The sequence below is a fragment of the Scyliorhinus torazame genome, chromosome 6 (assembly GCF_047496885.1).
Source record: "Scyliorhinus torazame isolate Kashiwa2021f chromosome 6, sScyTor2.1, whole genome shotgun sequence".
In the NCBI taxonomy this organism is placed as follows: domain Eukaryota; kingdom Metazoa; phylum Chordata; class Chondrichthyes; order Carcharhiniformes; family Scyliorhinidae; genus Scyliorhinus; species Scyliorhinus torazame.
The window spans coordinates 67109583-67114537 of record NC_092712.1 but is presented as its reverse complement, the minus strand read 5'-3'; the positions used below and the strand labels follow the sequence as shown (position 1 = coordinate 67114537).

At 47.1% G+C, this 4955-nt stretch overlaps 1 long non-coding RNA gene across 1 annotated transcript; it reads right to left on the bottom strand.

The window, feature by feature from the left end:
* Positions 1 to 3670: 3670 nt before the first annotated feature.
* On the bottom strand, positions 3671 to 4585 carry LOC140425711 (uncharacterized). The gene is made up of 3 exons (XR_011947941.1): positions 4552 to 4585; positions 4366 to 4449; positions 3671 to 3720 (listed from the first exon to the last, which is right to left on the bottom strand). It is a non-coding gene; the product is annotated as an uncharacterized lncRNA (long non-coding RNA).
* Between the last annotated feature and the right edge of the window lie 370 nt (positions 4586 to 4955).

Genomic DNA, 4955 nt, shown 5'->3' with positions numbered 1-4955 from the left:
GCCACCAACTCCCCCTCTGATGAGGTCATGTGTCACAGTCAGCACACGGGACAGAGTGGCACGGCTGTGCATGTGCCGCCGATAAATGTGCCAGGGCCCTCCAGCCTCAGAGCCCCCAGAGGATGGGAGGCGGCACCATCGGGAGTGGGGTTTGGACAACACATTAAACAGATTTTTGTAAAGCCATTATAATGCCTCTGTCACTTCCTTCTGGAATGTGGGCTGACCCCCGGCCCTTTGCCCATCTCACCAGCGCACCCCCCCCCCCCCCCCCCATGGAGGCCCATGCCTGCGGAGGGTCCGCCACCCCCCACTGAGCACTGGGGCAGCAAGCACAGCGCCATTGAACTCTATGCCTGTGGATCAAAAATTGCTACTCACCTCCTCGGCTCCCCACAGAAGCCCGTCCACCAGGTTCACATTTTTCTAAAGGAGTTCAAATCGGCACCAACGTGACTACTTGTTGGGGAGGCTGCTGAATGATGGGAGGCCGTTGAATATGGGGTCGGTCTCGTTAATTGTGTGGAAATGGGGCTTAAGTGGTGATAATTGTTTTCTCGCCACGCGACAGCAAAAGCATGATTTCGCCTAGGGGAGCGGGCTGGTTGCATCACATATTGTTTGCCGCTTGGCGCGGTTCTCGTTTTTCACCTGTCCCGATATTCACTGGCCTCATTGTCCTTGAGCGAGAGCACAACGAGGCTGGAGAGTCACGCTCTTTGTTTCAAAGAGTTGGATCAGATGAGAAAAGAGGTGTGCAGTCTGCCAGCTGCTCTGCCAACCTCTCCTGCTGTACTTTCCAGCAATTTGATTTTAAAAGTGCGAGAGGTACCCCATCCCACCAGCAACATTGGCTTTCCAGAAAGGTCGCCCTGATCTGCCAGTACTGAAATTAAAAGCAAATTAAGCCCACCGCCCCCTCCCCCAGTCACAGTGACCCTCTCACATGCATGGGACCCCGCCCCCCCCTCTCCGCCCCCCCCCCCCCCCCCCCCCCCCCCATCATGGACACGGCGAACACCCCTCATGGCCTCCCTCAAAGGCAGTTCCCCCTGGCCCTTGCACTAGGTGTCAGTGGCTGGGGGCAGTGCTGTGGCAGCAACTGGGGGTAGTGCCACTGGGGCAATGCCAGTGTACTGCCTGGACATGTTCCTCTTCCTCCTGGGGGCTATACTTACTTTAGCATCCCTGACGGGTGCTGTTTGCCTGGTTCACGTTGCTCCAGGCCTGTTGTAAACCTTTCCGGCACGACGTCAGGTCGACGAGGGGGGGGGGGGGGGGGGGGGGGGGGGCGGGGGCGGGGGGAGATCCAAATGTGGGGGGGGGGGGGGCGATACAACAGGGACGCCAGCAAGACTCTCGTCCTTGGCTTCTCATGCAATTTTGCCCACCGGTGCCATTTATATCCACAGCAAACGAGAGCGCGAAATCCCCGTCGATGTGTGTAAGTCCCATTTTTGGGCTTCTGTCGATATTTCAACCTGATTTTAACTTCTACATTAAGGATGTAAGTTTTTAAGTCACAGAAAGTACAATGGAGACTTCAAATGGTCAGCTTTGAATGTTGTACTCAAAAGCTGAAATAGGGTTTGACCATCAAACCAATTGAGCCGTGGATGTGATAGGTATTGGGAAGATTTTTAATGAAAAAGATATGATTAAAGCTTAATGGATGTAAATTTAGGTACTGGGTCAGTTAGGGATGATGGAAACAGATCGAAAGATCAAGTTAGAATTTTCTGGCAGTTCTCAGCGGCGGGATCTTCCGGATCCGACGACGGCGAACCCCAACCCAGATTTCCCAGGGGTGGAGGTGCATAACCTCCAGGTTATGTGGTGGAGGTGGAAAGGCAGCACGGTAGCCTTGTGGATAGCACAATTGCTTCACAGCTCCAGGGTCCCAGATTCGATTCCGGCTTGGGTCACTGTCTGTGCGGAGTCTGCACATCCTCCCCGTGTGTGCGTGGGTTTCCTCCGGGTGCTTCGGTTTCCTCCCACAGTCCAAAGATGTGCGGGCTAGGTGGATTGGCCATGATAAATTGCCCTTAGTGATCAAAATTGCCCTTAGTGTTGGGTGGAGTTACTGGGTTATGGGGATAGGGTGGAGGTGTTGACCTTGGGTAGGGTGCTCTTTCCAAGAGCCGGTGCAGACTCGATGGGCCAAATGGCCTCCTTCTGCACTGTAAATTCTATGATAATCTATGATAACATGGAAAATCCCACTAACAGTGGCGGGATCAGGCTAATGGCCAGCCAGCTCCCTCCACTGCCAAACACAAAGCGGGAGCTGTGGAAAAACCCACCCTTGGTCAGTTATTGGATTCAATATTAATTTTAAGTATTTACTATAATGCTTCATTTCAAACTTCTTAAATCTATGAATGTGACAACAGGTCAAACTTTCTGTCTCAATGCTAGTAAATGATTGCTAATCTGTACTACACATTACTCTGGACAAAGGTTTTAGATTTTAATACTCTCATTCCCACTCACTTGGTCTTGTGTTTGATGCCATTTTGTCATTTAATCTCCCCCACCTACCACCCTGTTCCTGACCTTCCATTTTGCTCCACATTCCCCCCTCCACTTTTCCAACAGCCTAATTTCCAGCCTAATATAAAAGCAAAATACTTCGGATGCTGGAATCTGAAACAAAGACAGAACATGCCTGAAAGACCAGCAGGTCTGGCAGCAGCAGCTGGGAAGATTTGAGACGTTATCTCTATTTTCTGTTCCCACAGACGCTGTCAGGGCTGCTGAATTTTTCCAGCATTTTCTATTTATATTTTTATGTCTCTCCAGTTCTGACAAAGAGTAAGAATTCTAACAACACCAGATTAAAGGCATTCACCTGAGGAAGGAGCAGTGCTCCGAAAGTAGTGATTCAAAACAAACCTGTTGGACTTTAACCTGGTGTTGTAAGTCTTCTTACTGTGCTCACCCCAGTCAAACGCCGGCATCGCCACATCAGGACAAAGAGTCACTTTGAATTCAAAATGTTAACTCTGTTTCTCCACAGAGGCTGCTAGACCTGCTGCGATTTATCAATTTTTATTTCACTTCCCTCCACATCTCCAAACAAGAACATTTTTCCTTCCAAATAAATGAATTTCTAAACACATTAAAACAGTTATGTTTTCCAAGTGGAACCTCCCCCCCCGCCCCCCCCCCCATTAAAGAACAACACAAGTATGTGTCAAGGAAAACAAGACAATGACACAGAGGCAGAGATTCAGAATGATGCATTTTATTTTCTATGGACAGCAAAGTAAGGTTAGAAATATATTACTCAAATAAATAATAAACATAACTCTCGTTTCACTTTTTTTTTCATTTCACAGGCACTGTGGTGGATGAAATTGCTACAAGGGACATCTTTAAAAACACATAACATATTTTAAATAAAAATATTAATATTCCTTGCTACACTATTTAAATGTATATATTAATCAATTAAAAATAAACCTGCAGATGCTATCATGTGTTATTGGTAAGGAAGAGGATTGTCACTCCATATTACTCTTATTAAAATACTGTCTGACAATGCTACTCAACAGACCAATATATAGTGGGGAGAAACTAAATCAATATGGGGATTATCACGTATAGAATTCCATTCATTTATATGTTCCTTAGGCTTCCTTCATAGTTCATTGCTGTTTCTTGCAGAATGCTTCGGGTTACTGAGTGCACGATCTGCCAGGCACAGACACTGTTTCCCTGTGGAGAGAAAAGAGGGGAAAGAGATTTAAAATGGGAACTTCGAATGTAGTTTATTTCACATTCAGCCAAATTTAATGATGCAAAAATGTGAGCTTGCTAAACTATAATTTCATGCATACCATGCCCCAGAGAGAGAGTTGGGGACCATAGGCTTCCACCGGACTGGTCCCTGATTACCCTTGGCAGAGCACTGCTGTGGTTTGCTGTCACCTTCTGCAATGTGGCGAGTCAGGGAACTCTCCTAGTCTTACCACCTGCCACCAGGCATATTGGAAGGATTTCCAGGCTGATAATCAGCCGGTTTGACCACATTGTGCATGCACCTTCCACGGCCATCGAGTCCTGACAGGGGAGAACCTTGAACCCCTGAGCTTCTGTCCCGGGGTGGGGATGCTTCCCATGCTACAAGACCTCCTCTAACACACAAAGTAGTTCAGCAATTTGAATTAATTTTTCTCTCTATTTAATCATGACATGTGGGCATTGTTGACTGCGACAGCATTTATTGCCCCCATCCTGATATCAACTGAGTGGCTTATTAGTCCATTTCCGAAGGCATTTTGGAAATAATAGAAAATATTTAAAGAAACAGTTGGTATACCGTGACAGTTCTGAATTAGGCACAGATCATCAAAGTCTTACATTTTGCTGCAGGAATGCTCCAAGTTTCTGGAATCTTTGCTGTATGACCCCTTGGTGCACATTGTGAGAATGAGGAGATCTCACCTGAATTTAAAAACATATGAGAATAAGTGAATTCCTCAATAGCAGGAGGTATTGAAACTGTAAATGATGTGAGATGATAATGGTGGAGTGGGCAGTTCTTACACAGGATTTTAGGTGTGACAGGATTTCCATCACTTTGTTCAGGAACTTGAGGCGCTCGTTGGCGGGAAATGGAGCTTCAGACGGACGGAAGAGTCTCAGCAGCTCAGTCAGCATCTCAACAACAACAGCCGCCTTCTGATCATCCGCCTGCCTCAAATTGGAAAGACATGTGTTAGTTTGGACGGAAACATTTGAAGGCTGAAGACGGAATATGTCAAGTTATTGAAGTCAAACTCACGGGTTTTGAAAGGAGAGGAACATCCAGATTCTCATCGTATTCACTCCGGCAGCCACGTGAGAAAACAGGATTCTGGGAGAGAAAGGAATACATTTGGACCGAGCTTAAGTCTGTGAATATACTATTATAATAGGAATATAACTGGAATCCCCCTCAGCCCACAATC